Below are 17,681 nucleotides of genomic sequence, written 5' to 3'. Positions count from 1 at the left end.
AGCCTTTTTGGCTCTGGATATGACTGTTTTGACTGCTCAACTTACAATGTGACAAAAAATAACACTTTTTTAAACTGCCAATGAAAATTTTGACTTTTGAGTGCACTTTGTGCTTAAAAATCATTTTTTCAGCCAAAAGTGACAAAAGTGTCAAAAAAGCGTTTTCGGCTCTGGATATGACTTTTGAATTCTCAACTTAAAATGTGACAAAAAATAACACTTTTTTTAAACTGCAAATGAGAACTTTGACTTTTGAGTGCCCTTTATGCTTAAAAATCATTTTGTCACTCAAAAGTGCCAAAAGTGTCAAAAAAGCATTTACGTCTCTGGATATGACTGTTTTGACTGCTCAACTTACAATGTGACAAAAAAAAAAAACTTTTTTAAACTGACAATGAGAATTTTGACTTTTGAGTGCACTTTATGCTTGAAAAACATTTCGTTAGCCAAAAGTGTCAAAAAAAGCCTTTTTGGCTCTGGATATGACTGTTTTGACTGCTCAACTTACAATGTGACAAAAAATTTCACTTTTTTAAACTGCCAATAAGAATTTTGACTTTTGAATGCACTTTGTGCTTCAAAATCATTTTGTCACTCAAAAGTGCCAAAAGTGTCAAAAAAGCCTTTTTGGCTCTGGATATGACTGTTTTGACTGCTCAACTTACAATGTGACAAAAAATAACACTTTTTTAAACTGCCAATGAAAATTTTGACTTTTGAGTGCACTTTGTGATTAAAAATCATTTTTTCAGCCAAAAGTGACAAAAGTGTCAAAAAAGTGTTTTCGGCTCTGGATATGACTTTTGAATTCTCAACTTAAAATGTGACAAAAAATAACACTTTTCTTAAACTGCAAATGAGAACTTTGACTTTTGAGTGCCCTTTGTGCTTAAAAATCATTTTGTCAGTCAAAAGTGCCAAAAGTGTCAAAAAAGCATTTACGTCTCTGGATATGACTGTTTTGACTGCTCAACTTACAATGTGACAAAAAAAAAAAAAAACTTTTTTAAACTGACAATGAGAATTTTGACTTTTGAGTGCACTTTATGCTTGAAAAATATTTTGTTAGCCAAAAGTGTCAAAAAAAAGCCTTTTTGGCTGTGGATATGACTGTTTTGACTGCTCAACTTACAATGTGACAAAAAATTTCACTTTTTTAAACTGCCAATAAGAATTTTGACTTTTGAGTGCACTTTGTGCTTCAAAATCATTTTGTCAGTCAAAAGTGCCAAAAGTTTCAAAAAAGCGTTTTCGGCTTTGAGTATGACTTATAAATTTTCAACTTACAATGTGACGAATAATAACACTTTTTTAAACTGCAAATGAGAACTTTGACTTTTGAGTGCACTTTGTGCTTAAAAATCTTTTTTTCAGTCAAGAGTGCCAAAAGTGTCAAAAAAGCATTTACGGCTCTGGATATGACTGATTTGACAGCTCAACTTACAATGTGACCAAAAAAAAACTTTTTTAAACTGCCAATGAAAATTTTGACTTTTGAGTGCCCTTTGTGCTTAAAAATCATTTTGTCACTCAAAAGTGCCAAAAGGGTCAAAAAAGCGTTTTCGGCTCTGAGTATGACTTATAAATTTTCAACTTACAATGTGACAAAAAATAACACTTTTTTAAACTGCAAATGAGAACTTTTAGATTTGAGTGCATTTTGTGCTTAAAAATTATTTTTTCAGTCAAAAGTGCCAAAAGTGTCAAAAAAGCCTTTTTGGCTCTGGATATGACTGTTTTGACTGCTCAACTTACAATGTGACGAAAAATTACACTTTTTTTAAACTGCCTATAAGAATTTTGACTTTTGAGTGCACTTTGTGCTTAAAAATCATTTTTTCAGTCAAAAGTGTCAAAAAAGCGTTTTCGGCTCTGAGTATGACTTATAAATTTTCAACTTACAATGTGACAAAAAATAACACTTTTTTTAAACTGCCAAAAGGAATTTTGACTTTTGAGTGCACTTTGTGCTTAAAAATCATTTTGTCACTCAAAAGTGTCAAAAAGGCGTTTTCGGCTCTGAGTATGACTTATACATTTTTAACTTTCAATGTGACAAAAAATAACACTTTTTTAAACTGCAAATGAGAACTTTGACTTTTGAGTGCACTTTGTGCTTAAAAATCATTTTGTCACTCAAAAGTGCCAAAAGTGTCAAAAAAGCCTTTTTGGCTCTGGATATGACTGTTTTGACTGCTCAACTTACAATGTGACAAAAAATAACACTTTTTTAAACTGCCAATGAGAATTTTGACTTTTGAGTGCACTTTATGCTTAAAAAACATTTTGTTAGCCAAAAGTGTCAAAAAAGCCTTTTTGGCTCTGGATATGACTGTTTTGACTGCTCAACTTACAATGTGACAAAAAATTACCCTTTTTTTAACTGCCAATGAAAATTTTGACTTTTGAGTGCACTTTATGCTTAAAAATCATTTTTTCAGCCAAAGGTGACAAAAGTGTCAAAAAAAGTGTTTCCGGCTCTGGATATGACTTTTGAATTCTCAACTTACAATGTGACAAAAAATTACACTTTTTTAAACTGCCAATAAGAATTTTGACTTTTAAGTGCACTTTGTGCTTCAAAATCATTTTGTCAGTCAAAAGTGTCAAAAAAGCGTTTTCGGATCTGAGTATGACTGTTTTGAATGCTCAACTTACAATGTGACGAAAAATAACACTTTTTTAAACTGCAAATGAGAACTTTGACTTTTGAGTGCACTTTGTGCTTAAAAATCATTTTGTCAGTCAAAAGTGCCAAAAGTGTCAAAAATGCATTTACGTCTCTGGATATGACTGTTTTGACTGCTCAACTTACAATGTGACAAAAAAAAAAAAAAAACCTTTTTTAAACTGACAATGAGAATTTTGACTTTTGAGTGCACTTTATGCTTGAAAAACATTTTGTTAGCCAAAAGTGTCAAAAAAAGCCTTTTTGGCTCTGGATATGACTGTTTTGACTGCTCAACTTACAATGTGACAAAAAATTTCACTTTTTTAAACTGCCAATAAGAATTTTGACTTTTGAGTGCACTTTGTGCTTCAAAATCATTTTGTCACTCAAAAGTGCCAAAAGTGTCAAAAAAGCCTTTTTGGCTCTGGATATGACTGTTTTGACTGCTCAACTTACAATGTGACAAAAAATAACACTTTTTTAAACTGCCAATGAAAATTTTGACTTTTGAGTGCACTTTGTGCTTAAAAATCATTTTTTCAGCCAAAAGTGACAAAAGTGTCAAAAAAGCGTTTTCGGCTCTGGATATGACTTTTGAATTCTCAACTTAAACTGTGACAAAAAATAACACTTTTTTTAAACTGCAAATGAGAACTTTGACTTTTGAGTGCCCTTTGTGCTTAAAAATCATTTTGTCAGTCAAAAGTGCCAAAAGTGTCAAAAAAGCATTTACGTCTCTGGATATGACTGTTTTGACTGCTCAACTTACAATGTGACAAAAAAAAAAAAACTTTTTTAAACTGACAATGAGAATTTTGACTTTTCAGTGCACTTTATGCTTGAAAAACATTTTGTTAGCCAAAAATGTCAAAAAAAAAAAGCCTTTTTGGATCTGGATATGACTGTTTTGACTGCTCAACTTACAATGTGACAAAAAAAAAAAAACTTTTTTAAACTGCCAATAAGAATTTTGACTTTTGAGTGCACTTTGTGCTTCAAAATCATTTTGTCACTCAAAAGTGCCAAAAGTGTCAAAAAAGCCTTTTTGGCTCTGGATATGACTGTTTTGACTGCTCAACTTACGGTGTGACAAAAAATAACACTTTTTTAAACTGCCAATGAAAATTTTGACTTTTGAGTGCACTTTGTGCTTAAAAATCATTTTTTCAGCCAAAAGTGTCAAAAAAGCGTTTTCGGCTCTGGATATGACTTTTGAATACTCAACTTAAAATGTGACAAAAAATAACACTTTTTTTAAACTGCAAATGAGAACTTTGACTTTTGAGTGCTTTTTGTGCTTAAAAATCATTTTGTCACTCAAAAGTGCCAAAAGTGTCAAAAAAGCATTTACGTCTCTGGATATGACTGTTTTGACTGCTCAACTTACAATGTGACAAAAAAAAAAAAAAAAAAAACTTTTTTAAACTGACAATGAGAATTTTGACTTTTGAGTGCACTTTATGCTTGAAAAACATTTTGTTAGCCAAAAGTGTCAAAAAAAGCCTTTTTGGCTCTGGATATGACTGTTTTGACTGCTCAACTTACAATGTGACAAAAAAATTTCACTTTTTTAAACTGCCAATAATAAATTTGACTTTTGAGTGCACTTTGTGCTTCAAAATCATTTTGTCAGTCAAAAGTGCCAAAAAAGCGTTTTCGGCTCTGAGTATGACTTATAAATTTTCAACTTACAATGTGACAAAAAATAACACTTTTTTAAACTGCAAATGAGAACTTTGACTTTTGAGTGCACTTTGTGCTTAAAAATCATTTTGTCACTCAAAAGTGCCAAAAGTGTCAAAAAAGCCTTTTTGGCTCTGGATATGACTGTTTTGACTGCTCAACTTACAATGTGACAAAAAATAACACTTTTTTAAACTGCCAATGAGAATTTTGACTTTTGAGTGCACTTTATGCTTAAAAAACATTTTGTTAGCCAAAAGTGTCAAAAAAGCCTTTTTGGCTCTGGATATGACTGTTTTGACTGCTCAACTTACAATGTGACAAAAAATTACACTTTTTTTAAACTGCCAATGAAAATTTTGACTTTTGAGTGCACTTTATGCTTAAAAATCATTTTTTCAGCCAAAGGTGACAAAAGTGTCAAAAAAAGTGTTTCCGGCTCTGGATATGACTTTTGAATTCTCAACTTACAATGTGACAAAAAATTACACTTTTTTAAACTGCCAATAAGAATTTTGACTTTTGAGTGCACTTTGTGCTTAAAAATCATTTTGTCAGTCAAAAGTGTCAAAAAAGCGTTTTCGGATCTGAGTATGACTGTTTTGAATTTTCAACTTACAATGTGACGAAAAATAACACTTTTTTAAACTGCAAATGAGAACTTTGACTATTGAGTGCACTTTGTGCTTAAAAATCATTTTGTCAGTCAAAAGTGCCAAAAGTGTCAAAAAAGCATTTACGTCTCTGGATATGACTGTTTTGACTGCTCAACTTACAATGTGACAAAAAAATTCACTTTTTTAAACTGCCAATAAGAATTTTGACTTTTGAGTGCACTTTGTGCTTCAAAATCATTTTGTCACTCAAAAGTGCCAAAAGTGTCAAAAAAGCCTTTTTGTCTCTGGATATGACTGTTTTGACTGCTCAACTTACAATGTGACAAAAAATAACACTTTTTTAAACTGCCAATGAAAATTTTGACTTTTGAGTGCACTTTGTGCTAAAAAATCATTTTTTCAGCCAAAAGTGACAAAAGTGTCAAAAAAGCGTTTTCGGCTCTGGATATGACTTTTGAATTCTCAACTTAAAATGTGACAAAAAATAACACTTTTTATAAACTGCAAATGAGAACTTTGACTTTTGAGTGCCCTTTGTGCTTAAAAATCATTTTGTCACTCAAAAGTGCCAAAAGTGTCAAAAAAGCATTTACGTCTCTGGATATGACTGTTTTGACTGCTCAACTTACAATGTGACAAAAAAAAAAAACCTTTTTTAAACTGCAAATGAGAACTTTGACTTTTGAGTGCACTTTGTGCTTAAAAATCATTTTGTCACTCAAAAGTGCCAAAAGTGTCAAAAAAGCATTTTTGTCTCTGGATATGACTGTTTTGACTGATCAACTTACAATGTGACAAAAAATAACACTTTTTTAAACTGCCAATGAAAATTTTGACTTTTGAGTGCACTTTGTGCTTAAAAATCATTTTTTCAGCCAAAAGTGACAAAAGTGTCAAAAAAGCGTTTTCGGCTCTGGATATGACTTTTGAATTCTCAACTTAAAATGTGACAAAAAATAACACTTTTTTTAAACTGCAAATGAGAACTTTGACTTTTGAGTGCCCTTTGTGCTTAAAAATCATTTTGTCACTCAAAAGTGCCAAAAGTGTCAAAAAAGCATTTACGTCTCTGGATATGACTGTTTTGACTGCTCAACTTACAATGTGACAAAAAAAAAAACCTTTTTTAAACTGCAAATGAGAACTTTGACTTTTGAGTGCACTTTGTGCTTAAAAATCATTTTGTCACTCAAAAGTGCCAAAAGTGTCAAAAAAGCCTTTTTGGCTCTGGATATGACTGTTTTGACTGCTCAACTTACAATGTGACAAAAAATAACACTTTTTTAAACTGCCAATGAAAATTTTGACTTTTGAGTGCACTTTGTGCTTAAAAATCATTTTTTCAGCCAAAAGTGACAAAAGTGTCAAAAAAGCGTTTTCGGCTCTGGATATGACTTTTGAATTCTCAACTTAAAATGTGACAAAAAATAACACTTTTTTTAAACTGCAAATGAGAACTTTGACTTTTGAGTGCCCTTTGTGCTTAAAAATCATTTTGTCAGTCAAAAGTGCCAAAAGTGTCAAAAAAGCATTTACGTCTCTGGATATGACTGTTTTGACTGCTCAACTTACAATGTGACAAAAAAAAAAAAACTTTTTTAAACTGACAATGAGAATTTTGACTTTTCAGTGCACTTTATGCTTGAAAAACATTTTGTTAGCCAAAAATGTCAAAAAAAAAGCCTTTTTGGATCTGGATATGACTGTTTTGACTGCTCAACTTACAATGTGACAAAAAAAAAAAACTTTTTTAAACTGCCAATAAGAATTTTGACTTTTGAGTGCACTTTGTGCTTCAAAATCATTTTGTCACTCAAAAGTGCCAAAAGTGTCAAAAAAGCCTTTTTGGCTCTGGATATGACTGTTTTGACTGCTCAACTTACGGTGTGACAAAAAATTTCACTTTTTTAAACTGCCAATAAGAATTTTGACTTTTGAGTGCACTTTGTGCTTCAAAATCATTTTGTCACTCAAAAGTGCCAAAAGTGTCAAAAAAGCCTTTTTGGCTCTGGATATGACTGTTTTGACTGCTCAACTTACAATGTGACAAAAAATAACACTTTTTTAAACTGCCAATGAAAATTTTGACTTTTGAGTGCACTTTGTGCTTAAAAAATCATTTTTTCAGCCAAAAGTGACAAAAGTGTTAAAAAAGCGTTTTCGGCTCTGGATATGACTTTTGAATTCTCAACTTAAAATGTGACAAAAAATAACACTTTTTTTAAACTGCAAATGAGAACTTTGACTTTTGAGTGCTTTTTGTGCTTAAAAATCATTTTGTCACTCAAAAGTGCCAAAAGTGTCAAAAAAGCATTTACGTCTCTGGATATGACTGTTTTGACTGCTCAACTTACAATGTGACAAAAAAAAAAAAAACTTTTTTAAACTGACAATGAGAATTTTGACTTTTGAGTGCACTTTATGCTTGAAAAACATTTTGTTAGCCAAAAGTGTCAAAAAAAAGCCTTTTTGGCTCTGGATATGACTGTTTTGACTGCTCAACTTACAATGTGACAAAAAATTTCACTTTTTTAAACTGCCAATAAGAAATTTGACTTTTGAGTGCACTTTGTGCTTCAAAATCATTTTGTCAGTCAAAAGTGCCAAAAAAGCGTTTTCGGCTCTGAGTATGACTTATAAATTTTCAACTTACAATGTGACAAAAAATAACACTTTTTTAAACTGCAAATGAGAACTTTGACTTTTGAGTGCACTTTGTGCTTAAAAATCATTTTGTCTGTCAAAAGTACCAAAAGTGTCAAAAAAGCATTTACGTCTCTGGATATGACTGTTTTGACTGCTCAACTTACAATGTGACAAAAAATAACACTTTTTTAAACTGCAAATGAGAACTTTGACTTTTGAGTGCCCTTTGTGCTTAAAAATCATTTTGTCACTCAAAAGTGCCATAAGTGTCAAAAAAGTGTTTTAGGCTCTGAGTATGACTTATAAATTTTCAACTTACAATGTGACAAAAAATAACACTTTTTTAAACTGCAAATGAGAACTTTGACTTTTGAGTGCACTTTGTGCTTAAAAATCATTTTCTCAGTCAAAAGTGCCAAAAGTGTCAAAAAAGCATTTACGTCTCTGGATATGACTGTTTTGACTGCTCAACTTACAATGTGACAAAAAATAACACTTTTTTAAACTGCCAATGAAAATTTTGACTTTTGAGTGCACTTTGTGCTTAAAAATCATTTTTTCAGCAAAAAGTGACAAAAGTGTCAAAAAAGCGTTTTCGGCTCTGGATATGACTTTTGAATTCTCAACTTAAAATGTGATAAAAAATAACACTTTTTTTAAACTGCAAATGAGAACTTTGACTTTTGAGTGCCCTTTGTGCTTAAAAATCATTTTGTCACTCAAAAGTGCCAAAAGTGTCAAAAAAGCATTTACGTCTCTGGATATGACTGTTTTGACTGCTCAACTTACAATGTGACAAAAAAAAAACTTTTTTAAACTGCCAATAAGAATTTTGACATTTGAGTGCACTTTGTGCTTAAAAATCATTTTGTCACTCAAAAGTGCCAAAAGTGTCAAAAAAGCCTTTTTGGCTCTGGATATGACTGTTTTGACTGCTCAACTTACAATGTGACAAAAAATTACACTTTTTTAAACTGCCAATGAAAATTTTGACTTTTGAGTGCACTTTGTTCTTAAAAATCATTTTTTCAGCCAAAAGTGACAAAAGTGTCAAAAAAGCGTTTTCGGCTCTGGATATGACTTTTGAATTCTCAACTTAAAATGTGATAAAAAATAACACTTTTTTTAAACTGCAAATGAGAACTTTGACTTTTGAGTGCCCTTTGTGCTTAAAAATAATTTTGTCACTCAAAAGTGCCAAAAGTGTCAAAAAAGCATTTACGTCTCTGGATATGACTGTTTTGACTGCTCAACTTACAATGTGACAAAAAATTACACTTTTTTAAACTGCCAATAAGAATTTTGACTTTTGAGTGCACTTTGTGCTTAAAAATCATTTTGTCAGTCAAAAGTGTCAAAAAAGCGTTTTCGGATCTGAGTATGACTGTTTTGAATTTTCAACTTACAATGTGACGAAAAATAACACTTTTTTAAACTGCAAATGAGAACTTTGACTTTTGAGTGCACTTTGTGCTTAAAAATCATTTTGTCAGTCAAAAGTGCCAAAAGTGTCAAAAAAGCATTTACGTCTCTGGATATGACTGTTTTGACTGCTCAACTTACAATGTGACAAAAAAAAAAAAAAACCTTTTTTAAACTGACAATGAGAATTTTGACTTTTGAGTGCACTTTATGCTTGAAAAACATTTTGTTAGCCAAAAGTGTCAAAAAAAGCCTTTTTGGCTCTGGATATGACTGTTTTGACTGCTCAACTTACAATGTGACAAAAAATTTCACTTTTTTAAACTGCCAATAAGAATTTTGACTTTTGAGTGCACTTTGTGCTTCAAAATCATTTTGTCACTCAAAAGTGCCAAAAGTGTCAAAAAAGCCTTTTTGTCTCTGGATATGACTGTTTTGACTGCTCAACTTACAATGTGACAAAAATAACACTTTTTTAAACTGCCAATGAAAATTTGACTTTTGAGTGCACTTTGTGCTAAAAAATCATTTTTTCAGCAAAAAGTGACAAAAGTGTCAAAAAAGCGTTTTCGGCTCTGGATATGACTTTTGAATTCTCAACTTAAAATGTGACAAAAAATAACACTTTTTTTAAACTGCAAATGAGAACTTTGACTTTTGAGTGCCCTTTGTGCTTAAAAATCATTTTGTCACTCAAAAGTGCCAAAAGTGTCAAAAAAGCATTTACGTCTCTGGATATGACTGTTTTGACTGCTCAACTTACAATGTGACAAAAAAAAAAAACCTTTTTTAAACTGCAAATGAGAACTTTGACTTTTGAGTGCACTTTGTGCTTAAAAATCATTTTGTCACTCAAAAGTGCCAAAAGTGTCAAAAAAGCATTTTTGTCTCTGGATATGACTGTTTTGACTGCTCAACTTACAATGTGACAAAAAATAACACTTTTTTAAACTGCCAATGAAAATTTTGACTTTTGAGTGCACTTTGTGCTTCAAAATCATTTTTTCAGCCAAAAGTGACAAAAGTGTCAAAAAAGCGTTTTCGGCTCTGGATATGACTTTTGAATTCTCAACTTAAAATGTGACAAAAAATAACACTTTTTTTAAACTGCAAATGAGAACTTTGACTTTTGAGTGCCCTTTGTGCTTAAAAATCATTTTGTCACTCAAAAGTGCCAAAAGTGTCAAAAAAGCATTTACGTCTCTGGATATGACTGTTTTGACTGCTCAACTTACAATGTGACAAAAAAAAAAAACCTTTTTTAAACTGCAAATGAGAACTTTGACTTTTGAGTGCACTTTGTGCTTAAAAATCATTTTGTCACTCAAAAGTGCCAAAAGTGTCAAAAAAGCCTTTTTGGCTCTGGATATGACTGTTTTGACTGCTCAACTTACAATGTGACAAAAAATTACACTTTTTTAAACTGCCAATGAAAATTTTGACTTTTGAGTGCACTTTGTGCTTAAAAATCATTTTTTCAGCCAAAAGTGACAAAAGTGTCAAAAAAGCGTTTTCGGCTCTGGATATGACTTTTGAATACTCAACTTAAAATGTGACAAAAAATAACACTTTTTTTAAACTGCAAATGAGAACTTTGACTTTTGAGTGCCCTTTGTGCTTAAAAATCATTTTGTCAGTCAAAAGTGCCAAAAGTGTCAAAAAAGCATTTACGTCTCTGGATATGACTGTTTTGACTGCTCAACTTACAATGTGACAAAAAAAAAAAAACTTTTTTAAACTGACAATGAGAATTTTGACTTTTCAGTGCACTTTATGCTTGAAAAACATTTTGTTAGCCAAAAATGTCAAAAAAAAAAGCCTTTCCGGCTCTGGATATGACTGTTTTGACTGCTCAACTTACAATGTGACAAAAAAATTCACTTTTTTAAACTGCCAATAAGAATTTTGACTTTTGAGTGCACTTTGTGCTTAAAAATCATTTTGTCAGTCAAAAGTGCCAAAAAAGCGTTTTCGGCTCTGAGTATGACTTATAAATTTTCAACTTACAATGTGACAAAAAATAACACTTTTTTAAACTGCCAATGAGAACTTTGACTTTTGAGTGCACTTTGTGCTTAAAAATCATTTTGTCAGTCAAAAGTACCAAAAGTGTCAAAAAAGCATTTACGTCTCTGGATATGACTGTTTTGACTGCTCAACTTACAATGTGACAAAAAATAACACTTTTTTAAACTGCCAATGAAAATTTTGACTTTTGAGTGCACTTTGTGCTTAAAAATCATTTTTTCAGCAAAAAGTGACAAAAGTGTCAAAAAAGCGTTTTCGGCTCTGGATATGACTTTTGAATTCTCAACTTAAAATGTGACAAAAAATAACACTTTTTTTAAACTGCAAATGAGAACTTTGACTTTTGAGTGCCCTTTGTGCTTAAAAATAATTTTGTCACTCAAAAGTGCCAAAAGTGTCAAAAAAGCATTTACGTCTCTGGATATGACTGTTTTGACTGCTCAACTTACAATGTGACAAAAAAAAAAAACCTTTTTTAAACTGCAAATGAGAACTTTGACTTTTGAGTGCACTTTGTGATTAAAAATCATTTTGTCACTCAAAAGTGCCAAAAGTGTCAAAAAAGCATTTTTGTCTCTGGATATGACTGTTTTGACTGCTCAACTTACAATGTGACAAAAAATAACACTTTTTTAAACTGCCAATGAAAATTTTGACTTTTGAGTGCACTTTGTGCTTAAAAATCATTTTTTCAGCCAAAAGTGACAAAAGTGTCAAAAAAGCGTTTTCGGCTCTGGATATGACTTTTGAATTCTCAACTTAAAATGTGACAAAAAATAACACTTTTTTTAAACTGCAAATGAGAACTTTGACTTTTGAGTGCCCTTTGTGCTTAAAAATCATTTTGTCACTCAAAAGTGCCAAAAGTGTCAAAAAAGCATTTACGTCTCTGGATATGACTGTTTTAACTGCTCAACTTACAGTGTGACAAAAAAAATACTTTTTTAAACTGCAAATGAGAACTTTGACTTTTGAGTGCACTTTGTGCTTAAAAATCATTTTGTCACTCAAAAGTGCCAAAAGTGTCAAAAAAGCCTTTTTGGCTCTGGATATGACTGTTTTGACTGCTCAACTTACAATGTGACAAAAAATAACACTTTTTTAAACTGCATATGAAAATTTTGACTTTTGAGTGCACTTTGTGCTTAAAAATCATTTTTTCAGCCAAAAGTGACAAAAGTGTCAAAAAAGCGTTTTCGGCTCTGGATATGACTTTTGAATTCTCAACTTAAAATGTGACAAAAAATAACACTTTTTTTAAACTGCAAATGAGAACTTTGACTTTTGAGTGCCCTTTGTGCTTAAAAATCATTTTGTCAGTCAAAAGTGCCAAAAGTGTCAAAAAAGCATTTACGTCTCTGGATATGACTGTTTTGACTGCTCAACTTACAATGTGACAAAAAAAAAAAAAAACTTTTTTAAACTGAAAGTGAGAATTTTGACTTTTGAGTGCACTTTATGCTTGAAAAACATTTTGTTAGCCAAAAGTGTCAAAAAAAAGCCTTTTTGGCTGTGGATATGACTGTTTTGACTGCTCAACTTACAATGTGACAAAAAATAACACTTTTTTAAACTGCCAATGAAAATTTTGACTTTTGAGTGCACTTTGTGCTTAAAAATCATTTTTTCAGCCAAAAGTGACAAAAGTGTCAAAAAAGCGTTTTCAGCTCTGGATATGACTTTTGAATTCTCAACTTAAAATGTGACAAAAAATAACACTTTCTTTAAATTGCAAATGAGAACTTTGACTTTTGAGTGCCCTTTGTGCTTAAAAATCATTTTGTCACTCAAAAGTGCCAAAAGTGTCAAAAAAGCATTTACGTCTCTGGATATGACTGTTTTGACTGCTCAACTTACAATGTGACAAAAAAAAAAAAAACTTTTTTAAACTGCAAATGAGAACTTTGACTTTTGAGTGCACTTTGTGCTTAAAAATCATTTTGTCACTCAAAAGTGCCAAAAGTGTCAAAAAAGCCTTTTTGGCTCTGGATATGACTGTTTTGACTGCTCAACTTACAATGTGACAAAAAATAACACTTTTTTAAACTGCCAATGAAAATTTTGACTTTTGAGTGCACTTTGTGCTTAAAAATCATTTTTTCAGCCAAAAGTGACAAAAGTGTCAAAAAAGCGTTTTCGGCTCTGGATATGACTTTTGAATTCTCAACTTAAAATGTGACAAAAAATAACACTTTTTTTAAACTGCAAATGAGAACTTTGACTTTTGAGTGCACTTTGTGCTTAAAAATCATTTTGTCACTCAAAAGTGCCAAAAGTGTCAAAAAAAAGCCTTTTTGGCTGTGGATATGACTGTTTTGACTGCTCAACTTACAATGTGACAAAAAATTTCACTTTTTTAAACTGCCAATAAGAATTTTGACTTTTAAGTGCACTTTGTGCTTCAAAATCATTTTGTCAGTCAAAAGTGCCAAAAGTGTCAAAAAAGCATTTACGGCTCTGGATATGACTGATTTGACAGCTCAACTTACAATGTGACAAAAAAAAAAACTTTTTTAAACTGCCAATGAAAATTTTGACTTTTGAGTGCACTTTGTGCTTAAAAATCATTTTTTCAGCCAAAAGTGACAAAAGTGTCAAAAAAGCGTTTTCAGCTCTGGATATGACTTTTGAATTCTCAACTTAAAATGTGACAAAAAATAACACTTTCTTTAAATTGCAAATGAGAACTTTGACTTTTGAGTGCCCTTTGTGCTTAAAAATCATTTTGTCACTCAAAAGTGCCAAAAGTGTCAAAAAAGCATTTACGTCTCTGGATATGACTGTTTTGACTGCTCAACTTACAATGTGACAAAAAAAAAAAAAACTTTTTTAAACTGCAAATGAGAACTTTGACTTTTGAGTGCACTTTGTGCTTAAAAATCATTTTGTCACTCAAAAGTGCCAAAAGTGTCAAAAAAGCCTTTTTGGCTCTGGATATGACTGTTTTGACTGCTCAACTTACAATGTGACAAAAAATAACACTTTTTTAAACTGCCAATGAAAATTTTGACTTTTGAGTGCACTTTGTGCTTAAAAATCATTTTTTCAGCCAAAAGTGACAAAAGTGTCAAAAAAGCGTTTTCGGCTCTGGATATGACTTTTGAATTCTCAACTTAAAATGTGACAAAAAATAACACTTTTTTTAAACTGCAAATGAGAACTTTGACTTTTGAGTGCCCTTTGTGCTTAAAAATCATTTTGTCACTCAAAAGTGCCAAAAGTGTCAAAAAAGCATTTACGTCTCTGGATATGACTGTTTTGACTGCTCAACTTACAATGTGACGAAAAAAAAAAAAACTTTTTTGAACTGACAATGAGAATTTTGACTTTTGAGTGCACTTTGTGCTTAAAAATCATTTTGTCACTCAAAAGTGACAAAAGTGTCAAAAAAGCGTTTTCGGCTCTGGATATGACTTTTGAATTCTCAACTTAAAATGTGACAAAAAATAACACTTTTTTTAAACTGCAAATGAGAACTTTGACTTTTGAGTGCCCTTTGTGCTTAAAAATCATTTTGTCACTCAAAAGTGCCAAAAGTGTCAAAAAAGCATTCACGTCTCTGGATATGACTGTTTTGACTGCTCAACTTACAATGTGACAAAAAAAAAAAAACTTTTTTAAACTGCAAATGAGAACTTTGACTTTTGAGTGCACTTTGTGCTTAAAAATCATTTTGTCACTCAAAAGTGCCAAAAGTGTCAAAAAAGCATTTACGTCTCTGGATATGACTGTTTTGACTGCTCAACTTACAATGTGACAAAAAAAAAAAAAAAACTTTTTTAAACTGACAATGAGAATTTTGACTTTTGAGTGCACTTTATGCTTGAAAAACATTTTGTTAGCCAAAAGTGTCAAAAAAAAGCCTTTTTGGCTGTGGATATGACTGTTTTGACTGCTCAACTTACAATGTGACAAAAAATTTCACTTTTTTAAACTGCCAATAAGAATTTTGACTTTTAAGTGCACTTTGTGCTTCAAAATCATTTTGTCAGTCAAAAGTGCCAAAAGTGTCAAAAAAGCATTTACGGCTCTGGATATGACTGATTTGACAGCTCAACTTACAATGTGACAAAAAAAAAAACTTTTTTAAACTGCCAATGAAAATTTTGACTTTTGAGTGCACTTTGTGCTTAAAAATCATTTTTTCAGCCAAAAGTGACAAAAGTGTCAAAAAAGCGTTTTCAGCTCTGGATATGACTTTTGAATTCTCAACTTAAAATGTGACAAAAAATAACACTTTCTTTAAATTGCAAATGAGAATTTTGACTTTTGAGTGCACTTTGTGCTTAAAGAACATTTTGTTAGCCAAAAGTGTCAAAAAAGCCTTTTTGGCTCTGGATATGACTGTTTTGACTGCTCAACTTACAATGTGACAAAAAATAACACTTTTTTTAAACTGCCAATAATAATTTTGACTTTTGAGTGCACTTTGTGCTTAAAAAATCCTTTTGTCACTCAAAAGTGTCAAAAAAGCGTTTTCGGCTCTGAGTATGACTTATAAATTTTCAACTTACAATGTGACAAAAAATAACACTTTTTTAAACTGCAAATGAGAACTTTGACTTTTGAGTGCACTTTGTGCTTAAAAATCATTTTGTCAGTCAAAAGTACCAAAAGTGTCAAAAAAGCATTTACGTCTCTGGATATGACTGTTTTGACTGCTCAACTTACAATGTGACAAAAAATAACACTTTTTTAAACTGAAAATGAGAACTTTGACTTTTGAGTGCCCTTTGTGCTTAAAAATCATTTTGTCACTCAAAAGTGCCAAAAGTGTCAAAAAAGCGTTTTCGGCTCTGAGTATGACTTTTAAATTTTCAACTTACAATGTGACAAAAAATAAAACTTTTTTTAAACTGCAAATGAGAACTTTGACTTTTGAGTGCACTTTGTGCTTAAAAATCATTTTGTCATTCAAATGTACCAAACGTGTAAAAAAAGAATTTTTGTTTTTGGATATGACTGTTTTGACTGCTCAACTTACAATGTGAAAATAAAAAAAAACTTTTTAAGGTGACTGAGAATTTTGACTTTTGAGTGCACTTTATGCTTAAAAAACATTTTGTTAGCCAAAAGTGTCAAAAAGAGCCTTTTTGGCTCTGTATATGACTGTTTTGACTGCTCAACTTACAATGTGACAAAAATAACACTTTCTTGAACTGCAAATGAGAACAGTGACTTTAGAGTGCACTTTGTGCTTAAAAATCATTTTGTCATTCAAAAGTACCCAAAGTGTAAAAAAATAATTTTTGTCTCTGGATATGACTGTTTTGACTTCTCAACTTACAATGTGACAAAAAAAATAACACTTTTTTAAACTGCCAATGAAAATTTTGACTTTTGAGTGCACTTTGTGCTTAAAAATCATTTTTTCAGCCAAAAGTGACAAAAGTGTCAAAAAAGCATTTTCGGCTCTGGATATGACTTTTGAATTCTCAACTTAAAATGTGACAAAAAATAACACTTTTTTTAAACTGCAAATGAGAACTTTGACTTTTGAGTGCCCTTTGTGCTTAAAAATCATTTTGTCACTCAAAAGTGCCAAAAGTGTCAAAAAAGCATTTACGTCTCTGGATATGACTGTTTTGACTGCTCAACTTACAATGTGACAAAAAAAAAAAAACTTTTTTAAACTGCAAATGAGAACTTTGACTTTTGAGTGCACTTTGTGCTTAAAAATCATTTTGTCACTCAAAAGTGCCAAAAGTGTCAAAAAAGCCTTTTTGGCTCTGGATATGACTGTTTTGACTGCTCAACTTACAATGTGACAAAAAATAACACTTTTTTAAACTGCCAATGAAAATTTTGACTTTTGAGTGCACTTTGTGCTTAAAAATCATTTTTTCAGCCAAAAGTGACAAAAGTGTCAAAAAAGCGTTTTCGGCTCTGGATATGACTTTTGAATTCTCAACTTAAAATGTGACAAAAAATAACACTTTTTTTAAACTGCAAATGAGAACTTTGACTTTTGAGTGCCCTTTGTGCTTAAAAATCATTTTGTCACTCAAAAGTGCCAAAAGTGTCAAAAAAGCATTTACGTCTCTGGATATGACTGTTTTGACTGCTCAACTTACAATGTGACGAAAAAAAAAAAACTTTTTTGAACTGACAATGAGAATTTTGACTTTTGAGTGCACTTTATGCTTGAAAAACATTTTGTTAGCCAAAAGTGTCAAAAAAGCCTTTTTGGCTCTGGATATGACTGTTTTGACTGCTCAACTTACAATGTGACGAAAAATTACACTTTTTTAAACTGCCGATAAGAATTTTGACATTTGAGTGCACTTTTTTCTTAAAAATCATTTTGTCAGTCAAAAGTGTCAAAAAAGCGTTTTCGGATCTGAGTATGACTGTTTTGAATTTTCAACTTACAATGTGACAAAAATAACCCTTTTTTAAACTGCCAATGAGAATTTCGTCTTTTGAGTGCACTTTATGCTTAAAAATCATGTTTTCAGCCAAAAGTGACAAAAGTGTCAAAAAAAGCGTTTTCGGCTCTGAGTATGACTTATATATTTTCAACTTACAATGTGACAAAAAATAACATTTTTTTAAACTGCAAATGAGAACTTTGACTTTTGAGTGCGTTTTGTGCTTAAAAATCATTTTTTCAG

This window comes from Oryzias latipes, chromosome 10 (assembly GCF_053564925.1).
Source record: "Oryzias latipes strain Hd-rR chromosome 10, Olatipes_Hd-rR_3.1".
Lineage (NCBI taxonomy): Eukaryota > Metazoa > Chordata > Actinopteri > Beloniformes > Adrianichthyidae > Oryzias > Oryzias latipes.
Note: the sequence above shows the minus strand (reverse complement) of the source record.